This window comes from Malus domestica, chromosome 05 (assembly GCF_042453785.1).
Source record: "Malus domestica chromosome 05, GDT2T_hap1".
In the NCBI taxonomy this organism is placed as follows: Eukaryota; Viridiplantae; Streptophyta; class Magnoliopsida; order Rosales; family Rosaceae; genus Malus; species Malus domestica.
In genome coordinates this window covers 34,373,137-34,387,712 of record NC_091665.1, presented here as the reverse complement: position 1 = coordinate 34,387,712, position 14,576 = coordinate 34,373,137, and the positions used below count along the sequence as shown (strand labels likewise).

The 14,576-nt window shown below is 36.3% G+C and overlaps 2 pseudogenes; both read left to right on the top strand.

The window, feature by feature from the left end:
• Positions 1-528: 528 nt before the first annotated feature.
• LOC103415885 (uncharacterized) lies at positions 529-7,025 on the top strand (annotated as a pseudogene).
• Positions 7,026-9,214: 2,189 nt separating this feature from the next.
• Positions 9,215-12,713, top strand: LOC139195757 (G-type lectin S-receptor-like serine/threonine-protein kinase At4g27290; annotated as a pseudogene).
• The last annotated feature ends 1,863 nt before the right edge of the window (positions 12,714-14,576 follow it).

The following is a 14,576-nucleotide window of genomic DNA, read 5'->3' as shown; positions in this document are numbered from 1 at the left end:
TAGAAATTGATAAAAGTATTATGAATTGTTTCTGAGATATTTTTATTCTTGAGTGGCCAAGCATTGTTCATTTTTAAGGCCAAAAAAAAAAAAATTTAACGTGAAAAAATTCCAATAGATTTCAGTATGCGGCTAGAACAAATTTTCATCAATTGGAACATTTTCGAAACGTTTTAAATGAATTCTGAAAAATTTTACAAAACAACGAAAGTTCTATGAAAATAAGTTTTATGACGGTTTTGTTGAATTCCCCAAAACAGATTAAAAACCCCAAATAACAATTGTATATAAAATAGAAAGTAATGTTATCTACACACAAATTTTTACTTATGACACATCCTTTCAATATTTGCTCCTCGAATTGAGTAAATTGAAAAAAATCAAGGCTAAACATTAATAAAAATATTTGAAATAAAAATAGACGTGTGAATAACAATAGTTACTTCTTACATAAATTTCTCTAGCATAAGACGCGGAAAGACATGTCTAAGTATGTGATATGGCTTTCGACAACCTCTGTGTTCCGTCACTTCCAAATCCAAAATTTTCATCTCATCACCAAGTTTTCGTTGCCGCAAGTCAAATCCACCATTAAGATGTAACCGTAAATAAAAAAAAAGCACTGTGTTGTGTGTTCCTCTCCTCTCGTCCTTTTGTAAAGCCCTAATCTTCCCCTGAATTTAACATTTTCTACCAATAAAGGTCAGTTCTTTCTCTCTCTCTGTTTGTTTTGAGAATTGGGAATTTCCCGTGTTCTTGAACCATTTCTATATTTACTAGATGGAAGTAAAGGAAACAAATTGTTCCAGTTTTTTTTTCCACTTTTTGAATTGAGTTAGTTGATGGGTAACAATAAATGAAGCTAAAATCTGGATTGCAAATTGTTGCCAATTGGTCTTATGGGCTCTTGCCACTTATGATTTGTTTATTTGAAAATTGGGGAGAAAAGTAGTACAATTTTTTAAACAAACCCAACATTTTAACAGTTGCATAAATCTTAATGGAGACAGTAATCGTTCCTCGCTGCATCGAGTGTGTTTAAAGATTTTCAATCTTCTGTATGAGCAAAGACTACCCCGTTTGGACAATATACTTGGAAGGAATATGGTTTAGTGTCTGGAAGAGTGTTTCCGGTCGATGCTGTAGCATTTAGTCTTCATCTTGCAGAACTGTTAAGCAATTTTACTTTTTTCGTATCAGACAATCGTTTGACTTAGCCACACTGCTAGTTTGTGTTGAGTTTAGATGACATTGTGGCAGATTTTGGACATCACTTCAATTTCCTGACTAACGAGATTATTAGATCCAAGTTTAATAAGAAAAGTTTTTGTCTTGGTTGCTCATACTAGTAATTTGGAAAACTTGGTTTCTAACTTTATCCATACATAGGTCAAATGTCCCCTCGGCATGCAACGTATCATAGATCTTGCATTTCTAGCATACATATACGATCAATAGTTGAGCAGCTTGACATTTTTAAGGACCTTAGGAGAGCACTTTTTCAATATAAAACGTTCATATATGTACACACATGTATTTGTACGTATATATTTATGCTTCATATACTTTCTTTCTTTACAGTACGTAGATGGTTCAGTTTTTGTGGCTTCAACTTAGGGGTCAAGGAGTTCCTAAATTCTCATTAAAAAAGAGAGGAGATTCTGATTGATGAATGATTATGCTGTTTTCAGTTTATTAATTTTGAGTTATGTCAGTGGTAACCTGTGCCTCTCTTCAAAATCAGGTAGCAAGTATACCCAAAGGGTGTCATGGCAAGTAATGGCCTGCCATCTCTAGGTCGTGTGAAGCTAACTGATCTGGCACCTGCTGAAGGCCTTCCATCAGATTCTTACAGACTATCTGTTTCAACTTTGTCACAATCACTAGCACTCTATTCTGCTGCCATCATTCAGTTTCCAGTGAGTGATGGGGCACTTTTGAGGTCGGGTTTAGATTCGGCTCGCCTCTACTTCCACCAGAAAGCATCATACCCAGCTGCAGATATGGTTAATAACAATGACCCTCGTGACTGGTGCAAGACTTCCGGTTATAATGCAGATCCTCAATTGTGGCTAGAAACCTATGATTACAGACCTGGACTCACTCCTTTAGAGCCCGACAACACAATGGAATTTGCTCCAGCAGCTTTACCAGATATATTTTCACTGCTTGCAAAGGCAGCTCGAGATATATTGGACACTATCAGCTTCTATTTGAACTTGAGGAGTTCACCATTTACTGAAGTACTTGATAATGTTCCCTTAAGAAACAGGTAAATATCTTCTTCAGTATTATCTGTCTGTTGTCATGCAAGGCCATCATTTCAGGTTACATAACACCATAGTTTTACGACCCAAGAGGATGGCCAGTTGGTTATGTTTTCTGACCATGAGCATCAAGTTGACAAAAGCTTGATATCTCTTGTCAAGTCAGACAAGGCTGGTCTACACATAAAGGACTTTCAGGGTCGTTGGGTTCTTGTGGAAGACGATCTTGGTCCTCAAGAAGCTATTGTTTACCCTGGACTCGCACTCTATCAGGCAACTGCAGGATATGTTAACCCTGCACTACAGAGAACGGAGACTGCTAATACACAGAGCAACTTGTTTAGGCGATGTTCTTTGGCTTTTAAATTCATGCCTAAATCCATGACCAGTCTTAGTTGTTCAGAGATGAGAGCTGCTGGTCATGGGGTTGAAGCTCAGTTCCAGCTTCCAGTAGCGGTTGATGACTTTATGCAGAGATCTCACCCCACCGATCAACTCTTTAACAGACACAGTTTCCAAAGTTCCAATTTCCATGCAGCACAAGATGGTATGCTGCATTTAATCTTCTTTACCAATTGCCTGCTTGTTACATACTGTAAATTGATTTCATGAATGCAATTTTTTTAATGACAGCTTACTTTAATTAGGATTGGTCTTACTGACTGAATGAAGCACATGCACACACTAAAAATAAGTTCAATGTATAAGCTAAATTAAGTCCAACTCTATTGATAGTAATCATCAACTACTTAATAGTTTTTGCATTTCTGCTGTCATAACAAGGATCTTCAATCTAGTTTTATCTTCTAAAAATTATATCCGTCTCTTGAGTCCTCTTGATATTGGATTGCACGTGTTTATGTGTATCTCTTATGTGAGAAGCTTTTAACAGCAGGTCCTTGGATCGATGAAATGCTGGTACAGGATCTATGAAGCCTTTGTTGAGGAGGAGAAAGAGTGAAAGAAACAAACCTCTGCCACCTTCCAAGAGATTATGGGTCGAGGCCCAGAGAGTCCTGAAGGAAAGGGTTCAAGACATTGCAGACAAGAAGGGAATCAAGCTGAGGTTCTGCAACGTGAAGGAGTGTGAAAATCACATTCAGACACTTGATAGCCCCCGTGCCAATATAAGAATGGAGATTGGGTGGCCAAACGGGGTGCCATTTGTTCATTCCCATGATCTCCCCAACAAGGCTATGAACCTATGAACCTGGTTGGACAGCTACTCATGACATGGAGTTAAGTATAACCGAACCTGGACAGGCTGGCTAGTCAACACTCGGTTAATTGTAATTGTAAGTCCCAAAAAATTATCATTTTTGTTATCTCTCCTTCTGTTTTGGATTTTGTTATGATTTTTATGTGATGTTCATATGTGCACTCGAATTAATGTTTTCTGTTCTTATTTTTATCCCAGTGGCTAGAAAGTGATTTTGTTGTTGTTGTGAATATATATGTGAACATATAATATCACCGTTTGGAGTGAATTGAATTCATTTTAAATTTTCTTAAATGTATTGATTATCAGATGTCATAGTTTGTGATATATTGTAATATGATTTGAACGATTATTATTAATTTTAATTTTTCAAGATCAGAGCAGCAATATGACGATATGGGTATGAATAACATCTTTTATGTGTTTGAATTCGAATGTGTTTACTAGAATAATTATGTTTGTTTGATTGTAGGGATCTTATTAAAAAGCAAGGAAGAGTAATTGAATTAGATTATTGCGAAGCTTTGACAGAGAAACCGAAATAAGAGTTGGATAAGATAGATGGTAAGTAAGTGGGTTTGATATTTAATATTGCTGAGTTAATTTCTGTAGATTATTAAATGCTTGAATATGCCTATCAGGTTGTAGTGGAATCTCTCACTAGAAAAGAGAGGCTACACTTGAAATTGAGCGATCACAAAATTAGGATGAGCACAAAAGAGTTCAAAAAGAGCTTTCAAGTGCTTACTCAGAAGGTAAAGTAGAATATGCATTCCTTTCCTCCTTTTGCTTCCATGTTGGCAAGTATGGAGTTGCGTTACAAGTATTTTAATCTGAAGTATTGCATATCACGGTCGATATTGCAGTTGACATGGATGATGAAATTTAAACCCAGAGCCTTAGGCAGATTACATTAAAATACTGTTCTCGAGTGTTGCATATTGCTTATTCTTTACCAGTAATGATCATAACCATTCTGTCCTGTTACAGTTTGCACAAAACTGTGCACAAAAAGGGTATTGTTCGGCTCTGGGAAATATTCACACCAGGGTCACTTAGGGTGCGTTTGGTAAGCGGGATGGGACGGGACGGAACGGGACAAGACGTTCCGTCCCGCCTTTGGTACGCCAAAATAGGGTGGAACGTGCTGTTCCACGGGACAGAATTTGGGTGTTTTTGTGTCCCGCGTCTACCCCCTGGAACAGGTTGTTCCACGCCTGTGGAACACAATATTTTACCATTTTAAGACAAATATACCCCATATCTTTTTCAAAAATTACACCATCTAAATCATTACAAACCCTAAAACAATATCTCTTCTCTCTGCCTTGCCGTTGTCTTCCTCATTCCTCTCCTCTGCATCTCCCCCCTTCGCAACCTTCCTCCTCATCCTCTGCATCTCCCCTTTGCAACCTTCTCTGTGAACTTCAGCTCTGCATCTCCAGTCTAGGTACGATCTGCCTCTCGGTTTCTCTTTCTTTGTATTGCTTCGATCTGCAACTGAAAAAAAAAAAATTGCTTCTAGGAGGTCTGATGCGTTTTTCTTTCTGTTCATACTCTTAAATTTTTGGAACCCACTATCCTAATGTATTAGAGTTCCAATCTAGCCTTATATGCAACAGCCATAAACTCACTCAATTTGTTGGGGACACACGAACACTGATTTAGTGAAAACATGCCTCCAAAATATAAGACTTGATTTTGGGATTTCCCTTCTAATTAGTTTGCCGCAGCAATAAAATCAGAAAATTAAAAAACATGTTCATTCCAGGTTCAATCTCGGTCTTCTCCCGTAGCCGCTGCATCTCCAGGTTCGTTTTCTTGATTTTTCCATGGAAAATTTCAATTTTTTTGGGAAAATATGATGATTATGAGAAAATAAGTTAGTTTTCTTGGTTTCTCTGGTTTAACTTGTGCTTGGGAAAAAGAACAAAGTCTGATTTTTAAGGTTTATTACGATTCTGGTTTGTAAAGAATTGGATCTGGTTCCGAGCTGTGCGATTTAGTGGGTTCGGTTGTGAGCTTGGCTTTGTATGATGGAAAAAGCTGGTTCTTTCTGCATTTGGTCAGCTGAAATGTTAATCAGTTTGATGCATTTTAATGGTTATTTTACTGATTATTGGTCAGTGTGTATAATTGAGTTTTGATACATTTGGGTTTTGACCCAAATTGTGTTTTATGAAAGAAGAGATGCTTTGGGGTCGTAAAATTAGTGCAGAATCATCGTTTGTGAAGTGTTTGAGCTAAATATTTTTAGGGGTTTTGGCAAATTCCATAATTTTTTTCACAAAAATTGGGTTCGGCATAAATAACCCTTTGTACTGGGAGTTAAACACACACTGAGAAGCCTTTCTTGCATGGTGAAATCGTAAGAAAATGCGTAGGCTAGATTGGAAAATGGGTTTGAAATGTCCCTCGGTCACTCATCCATATTGGAGAGCTGCATCACTGTGGGTTTTAGAGCATTTCCCTGAGACTGTAACAATTAACATAGATAGTCGAAGAGGTGTCTCTATGGGTGGAAATATTTTGGTAGGAAAAGGGGTTGAAGGGACAATGTAACGTTGCCTGCCAGGGATTTTCTTATTCCTTGTTAGTATTTTCTTTTAGGGGGAAGGGAGAGATGAAATATATAGGTTTTGGCTAACGTTTTTCTTAGTTTTCTATTTGATTCTTGTTTTGCATCGTGCTTCTTTTTCTTGTTAGTTGCTGTTGTATATTGGAAGGTATGGTCATAGTATGCTAAGCAAGTTGTCCTTGTGCATCAGTGGTGTCATTATTTTTCGTTGTAAGAACCTGTTTGTTGGCAATCAGTTGCCAAATTATCGGATATCTTTTTTGTTGTAAAATCATGTCCTTTGTCCAACTTCTTTTCCTCCCCCAGCCTAGTGATTTATTTTCTTGTTGCATACTTTATCCCACTTTATATTCATTGTTGGACGCTTTTGATTTTCCATGCTTAGCATCTTTAGCAGCTGCGATTCTTCATAAGGCCAAAGCTGCTAAAGATGGAATTGAATGATAATGCTTTTTCATTATTTAGGATGTACAAAACATGTGAGACTTGATAGACACGATAATGCTCTGTGGTTGATTACTTGGTGCGTTTCTTTTGTAAAAGTTGCCCTTGTCTTTAACCATGTCAGACATCATGTAAGTTTGTAACTGCTTTGCTAGGAGGGAAGCATGCATGGGGTTTAGGAAAAACTATGTGAAAGATTGTGACTTGCAAGCAGTTTTACTAGTGTGTGTGATTGTAAAAGATGGTCTATTGAAGTTTATTTGGTGTTCTCATATGCTTATCTCTCCTCCTTGTATACAGGGAGTTCTATCGTGTTGAATGAATTACCATTTGAAAAAAAAAAAAAAACATGATTTGGAATTATCACAAGATTGGTCATTCATGGCTTGTTGATAAATTTGTGTACTTTTTATGTTTTATTATTACTTACCAATGCTCTTTGCTTTTTGTTTTCTAGGTCTCCATGTATGTTGTTGCAGCACATCAGATTATCTTAAAGATCCAGTCTTGTCCCAAATAGCCTTTTATTAGATGAATACTCAAGAAACATAAAGTTATTGCTTCAGGCCATGGGTCTGTTGACTGATATGTACACATCAGTATGGCTCTACAGACACATCAGCATGAAGGTTACACATCAGCAAGGCACACATCAGCGAGGCAGTTAGTTTGTTGAGATTGTAGGAAGGCTGTTAGTCTGTTGGGATTTGTAGGGATAAGAAAGTTGGTAAGTAGCTTATGAGTGAAGCAAAGAATACTTGTATAAATAACGAACGCCTCTCTCTGGAATTCCTTCATTGTTCAAGGAATACAATCTTTAGTCATTCACTTTCTCTCTCTAAATTCTTTGCCATTGTTTTTCGTTTTGCTTCTTCTGCCATGTCTTCAGTCAATAATTGGCATAACATATATTATCGCGTAACATATCTTTAGCCATGTGCTACTGTAAAAAATATATCATAGATAAGTATATGTGTTCAAATATGAACAAGTTAATACACATATCTCCATTTCTTTATTTTCGACGTCTCTTGCAACTGGGTTGAAGAACTATTTCTCCTTTTGAATTGTATTGTGTAATTATTTTTGTTTCTATAGTAGAGTATCGACATAATAAAATATATAATAATCAAATCAAAAGTTGCATGTAGGTGTATAGACCATGGTGCGAGTGATGCAGGTGAAGCTTTGTTCAGAACCATCTGGGAGAAGCAGGGTTTGTTGAGCTTCCAAAAACTGGTTTTCTCAAGGAGGCAGCTTTGGAGCTGTACAAAGTGTCAAAGCACCTACGTATCAGAAGAAAGGAGGAGGAACAAAGTGAAGAAACAAACCCATTTTCTTTTTGCTACGTTTTATACAGTTCCAAAACTCTGGGCTGTTTTGCTACGTTTGTATATATATATATATATATATATGATACTGATGTGGTTATAAGAAATAAGAAAGTGACTTCAAATGCCCAGTTCATTTGAGTCGTATCTTTTCCGTGTGAATATTAATAATCAGATCAAATTTTTTGAACTAAACTGTAAATTTTGTGGGTTGAAAAAAAATGAAACAATAGGTTTTCGTAATACATTTGGAAATGAACATATTATTATGCTTTGGTAATATAATGCTCTCTTAATTTTATTATGTAATTTGCTTCTGTAGTACGATGATCTCTTAACTTGCTTTTGCAGATCTTCTTTGGTTCCTAATTAAGCTCGCTCTGTGATTCCCCATCTTCAAATAATTTGGTTGAAAATCATTAATACACATGGAAATGGGTTTAAAATGTTTGTTGATGGCTGTATTGCTGCCAAATATTTGTTAGATGGTTTGGAATGGAGAAGTTGGTTGATTTAGAGAAACTGAATACACATGGAATTTTGAAAGAGTTTTGATCTTTGGATTGGTTTAAACTAATTTCTTGACAATCAAGAGTAGTGGAGTGATCTTTTGGTATTCCATTGAACAATTTTTGTCATATTTTATCAATGTAAATGACAGTATTTCTTAACATTTTTTTCATGTAAATAACCCAAAGTTTCGTAATCTTTCGTATTTAAGTACTGCTGTCAATCGAAAATCACAAAAACTACCTAAGTGGAATGTGTTGATCTAATATTTTATGTACATAGATAGCCAAAACTTCTACGATTTTTATGTGGAGTATCAATTAAATATAGCAATGAGTTGTATTAATCTTCTTGACACAATCTTTTATATCTTTCAAATATAATGCTTTTTACAATTTTTAATCCTGCAACAACGTGCGGCCAATAATTTTTAGTATAAACTAAAGAAAATGACAGGGTACCAAATTGATCCATTACATGTGTAACAGATTGACTTTGAAAATGAAAAACTTAACGTGATTAGGGAGATAGACACAATGAGATATACAACCAGTTACAGGGAATATTATCGCCCACCGAAGACGCTCTTATTGATACTTTCTAACGTGGGATTAATCTTGAATTACAAGAATTGAAAAGGAAAGAAAACGATATCGAATACAAGACTAATGCGAGAGAGTACACCAATCAGACATTTAAGTTTCCTTTGAGCCGAGGGAACTGGATATGACCACATATTAATTCGGATATTTTCTACTAGATGAACAATCTTAGTTGTCATAGTGAAATATCCGGCTACGACAACATCATTCTTAACCGAATGCGAAGTCTACTTCGGATTGAAGACAACTTTCTCACGCACCCGACTATTCAACAATATTGAACTTGAAAATGATTGGTTGCTTGCAGGAAAAGGTATCAACGTTATTTCAATAAGGTGTTCAAATGACAGACAATATTCAGTGCTTTCCCATGAAGTTTATGAAAAATCCGTCAAATGCTTTAGCTAAGATGTGCTTGCTTCTTTTCTACTCTTCTTTGCTGCTCATGGTCGCAGCCGTAATCTCCACAGCTGATGACGCCACGAGTACATTTCAGTCCATTAGAGACGGTGAGACTGTAGTTTCAACTGGCGGTACGTTTGAGCTAGGATTTTACTATCCTGATGCTTCTAATAGACGGTACGTGGCGATATGGTACAAACAGATATCTGTTACAACCATTGTGTGGGTTGCCAACAGAGACAAGCCCCTCGCTGATATGTCCGGCGTTTTGAAGGTCACCAACCCCGGAATTCTTGTCCTCAACCACAACATGAGCACAATTTGGTCCTCCAACACATCGAGAACTGCACAGAATCCAGTGGCACGTCTTTTGGATTCGGGTAATCTTGTCGTGATAGATAGGAGTGATGACGACTCTGAGAACTTTCTGTGGCAAGGTTTTGATTACCCTGGCGATACATTCTTACCAGGTATGAAGATTGGTAGGAACACAGTTACAGGCTTCAATTGGCATCTTAGATCGTGGAAAAGTCCTCAGGATCCTTCTCAAGGAAATCGTACATCTCAACTTGGTCCCAAGGGATATGCAGAATTATTTGTGAGGGAAGGTTCGGTCATTAAATATCGGTCTGGACCATGGAATGGAGTCGGGTTCAGTGGAAGCCCTCAGTTCAATCCAAACCCTATATTCACATACAGTTTTGTTTCTGAGCCTGATGAAATGTACTACAGTTACAAGCTTCACAACAACTCAATCTTTTCGAGGGTGGTGTTAACTTCAGATGGACTTGTGCAGCGCTACACATGGATTGATAGAACCAGAGGTTGGGTTCTTTACCAATCAGCCAAAATTGATGACTGTGTAAACTATGCATTGTGTGGTGTACATGGTGCATGTAACATTGAAGAGTCCCCGGTTTGTAGCTGTTTGAAAGGATTTACACCAAAGTTCCCGAAAGAATGGGATTTGGTGGATTGGTCTCATGGCTGTGTGAGAAAGACTTCTCTAAATTGCACCGGAGACATGTTCCAAAAGTACTCGGGGGTGAAATTGCCTAGCACAGAACAATCATGGCATAACAAAAGTATGAACCTCAAGGAATGTGAGATGGTGTGCATGAAGAACTGCTCCTGCACGGCTTATACAAATTTGGATATCCGGGATGGAGGAACTGGGTGCTTGCTGTGGTACGGTGATCTAATTGATATAAGATACACTGCTGAAAACGGGCAAGATATTTATATAAGAATGGCCGCAGCAGAACAAAGTACGTAAAAAACACCTTTTGGTGACTATGCATTTAGTCATAATCATATGCTCGAAACAAAGTCAAGACATAACGAAGTGAAACATTGTACTAATTCTAACAGTTTTAACTTTGAATGTTGACACAATTAGCAATATCCTCTATTAGAATTGTCTCACAAACTAGAAACTATTAGTTGGATGATAGACATTATACAGTTTTTATTTATTTGTTTTTTACTCTCCGACTCATAGATTTTCTGTTTTCATAAATATCATTTGTAGATCATGAAGACGATACAAAGATCAACGCTAAATACTCTGAATCCAATGAAAAGAAAATGAGAATCATAATAAGCACTATTGTGTTGTCTATCGGATTGCTGATCCTGGGCCTTTCTCTGTTGTTTTATGTTTGGAAGAAGCAGCACCAAAAAGGTGGTAAGTTGGTTGTACTATTGTGCCCCTCTTCTTTCCAAACTACATAGTTCAGTTGTATAGGGAATTTTTTTCACTTGTCACTGCGTCTTTGTAGGAAAACTGGGACGCAACCAAAATGAGGATCTGGAATTACCGTTATTTGACTTGATGACTATAGTTTCTGCAACCAATAACTTTTCAAATGAAAACAAACTTGGTGAAGGCGGTTTCGGATCTGTCTTTAAGGTAAAACTAGATAGTCCTTCATAGTTTCGAAGTTGTATAGATACATGTAATTCTGGTCAGAATATGGAATGATGGATACAAGTAGTGTGCAAACTACAAAATATGAATTTTGGTCATAACATACGTTGATGGATTTTAGGGTACGATGCAAGATGGACAAGAAATCGCAGTGAAAAGGCTTTCAAAAAATTCTAGACAAGGACTCAACGAGTTCAAGAATGAAGTTACACATATTGCCAAACTTCAGCACAGGAATCTAGTGAAGCTTCTTGGATGCTGCATTCAAGAAGATGAGATGATACTGATCTACAAGTTCATGCCTAACAAGAGCTTAGACTTCTTTATTTTTGGTTTGACCACTCCAAAACCTTGCATTTAGTTCAATTAGTCCACTTATGCTAGCAACCTAGCACGATGTATTTTTTGACAATTGTGAATTATGATATTTTGCAGATCAAACAAGAAGGATATTATTAGACTGGGCGAAGCGCTTTGAAATTATTAATGGGATAGCTCGAGGGCTCCTCTATCTTCATCAAGATTCTAGATTGAGAGTTATTCATAGAGATCTCAAAGCAAGTAACATTTTATTAGGCAGTGAATTTAACCCGAAATCTCAGACTTTGGCCTGGCTAGAAGCTTTGGAGGAATTGAAACGAAGAAAGTGGTCGGAACGTAGTAAGTATCCTAAAACACAATTGTACAGCTCTTTTTTAATGAATTTTTAAAAACACTAATAGAAACTAGAAAGTCTAGATTCTTTGCGTATAAAAATGTTTTTTGACACATTGGTCTGCAGCGGTTACATGTCCCCAGAATATGCAATTGATGGTTTTTACTCTATAAAGTCCGACGTCTATAGTTTTGGTGTTCTGGTGCTAGAGATAGTGAGTGGGAGTAGAAATAGAGGATTCTCTCATCCAGACCACAAACTCAACCTTCTTGGACATGTGAGTGTAACAACATCAAATGTCAAGTTAAAAATTCTTATCGCTCGACTTTACTACTTCTGCTAAGTACACTAGTTTTCGTGTTTTAGGCATGGATGCTACACACAGAAGGCAGGCCTCTCGAACTGCTTGATGCATCGATAGAGGACTCCATCACTCTGCATGAAGTTGTGAGAACGATTCATGTGGGTCTTTTGTGTGTGCAGAGGAATCCAGAAGACAGGCCGAGCATGTCAGCCGCAATTCTAATGTTGGGTAGTGAAGGTGCATTGCCCCCACCTCTAAAACCTGGTTTTTACAGTGAAAGGGATATGAGTGAACTCGAAGCCGGTCATTCTTCTAAAACATGCTCAGCTAATGAAGTCACTATTTCACTAGTCGAGGCTCGATAAAATTTTGGAAATAATTTTCGTACACATTTTCGTCTTTATTTTGTCTCTTGATTTTCCTATAACTTCTTCAATCGGGAGGCAATGTTATATAAGTCATTGTCACATAGCTACACTCTTTAGGCCAATTCACAAAAGTTTGTGAATATGATCGGAAATATCATATTATAAATCGATTCGTAAAGATGATTTTTCAGCAAAAAAAAAAATTATATTGTTTAGTCATTGAGCTATATAAAAACATATGGTAGGAATTGATGAAAGTATTACGAACTGTTTCTGAGGCATTTTCATTCTTGAGTGGCCAAACATTGTTCATTTTTAAGGCAAAAAAAAAAATCAATGGAGAAAAATTCTAACAGATTTTAGTATGTGGCTAGAACAAATTTTCATCAATGGGAACATTTTCGAAACGTTTTAAATGAATTCTGAAAATTTTTACAAAACAACAAAAGTGCTATGAAAATAAGTTTTATGACGGTTTTGTTGAATTCTCCAAAACAAATTAAAAAAATAACAATTGTATATAAAAAAGAGGGTTATGCTATCTACATACTTATTTTTACTTCTCATATGTTCTTTCAATATTCGCTGCTCGGATGGAGTAAATTGGAGAAAATCAAGGCCAAATATTAACAAAGGTATTTGAAAGATAAAAATAAACGTGTGAATAACATTAGCTACTTCTTACATAAATTTCTCCAATTTGAGAAGCGGAAAGACATATCCAAGTAGAAGAAATATTTCAATATGACTAGCATATGAAATGATACAATTCGTATCATTATATAAATAATGAGATATATATATTAAAAAATTAATAACTTAAAAAATAAAATTTCTTACAATTTATATATAAACAAACGATGTACCACCCATTCCGGTCAGAACGAAAAATTTATGGCGTAGGTGATATGGCTTTCGACAACTTCTGTGTTCGGTCACTGCCAAATCCAAAATTTTCATCTCATCACCAAGTTTTGGTTGCCGCAAGTAAAATCCACCATGAAAGTGTAACTGTTAAAAAAAATTGAAAAAAGGCACTGTGTTGTGTGTTCCTCTCCTCTCTCCCTTTTGTAAAGCCCTAATCTTCCCGTGAATTTAACTTTCTTCTGGGTTGGTTGGCGTCTGCAACATTTTCTACCAATGAAGGTCAGTTCTCTCTCTCTCTCTCTCTCTCTCTCTCTCTGTTTGTTTTGAGAATTGGGAATTTCCCGTGTTCTTGAACCATTTCTATATTTATTAGATCAAGTAAAGGAAACAAATTGTTCCAGTTTTTTTTCCACGTTTTGGATTGAATTAGTTGATGGGTAACAATTAATGACGCTAAATCTGGATTGCAAATTGTTGCCAATTGGTCTTATGGGCTCTTGTTTGAAAATTGGGGAGAAAAGTAATACAATTTTTGAAACAAACTCAACATTTTAACAGTTGGATAAATCTTAATGGAGACAGTAATCGTTCGTTGCTGCATCGAGTGTGTTTAAGGATTTTTCAATCTTCTGTATGAGCAAAGACTACCCCGTTTGGACAATATACTTGGAAGAAATATGGTTGCAAGGTTGGTTTTGTGTTTGGAAGAGTGTTTCCGGTCGATGCTGTAGCATTTAGTCTTCATCTTGCAGAACTGTTCAGCAATTTTATTTTTTTGTGTTGAGTTTAGATGACATTGTGGCAGATTTTGGATATCACTTCAATTTCCTGACTAAAGAGATTATTAGATCGAAGTTTAATAAGAAATTTTTTTGTGTTCGTTGCTCATACTAGTAATTGGAAAAACTTAGGGCCTGTTTGGTAGTGTACTTGAATCCAACTTTTTAAACTCAAAAACAATTTTCAAGTTTTAGACCTTAAAAACTTGTTTGGTAGGACTATTTTAAAAAACTGAAATTAAGACTAACTAAAAAATATAATATATTATCTAAAAACTAAAAAGTGAGTTTTTAGAGTTTTTAAACTTAAACTCACTTCT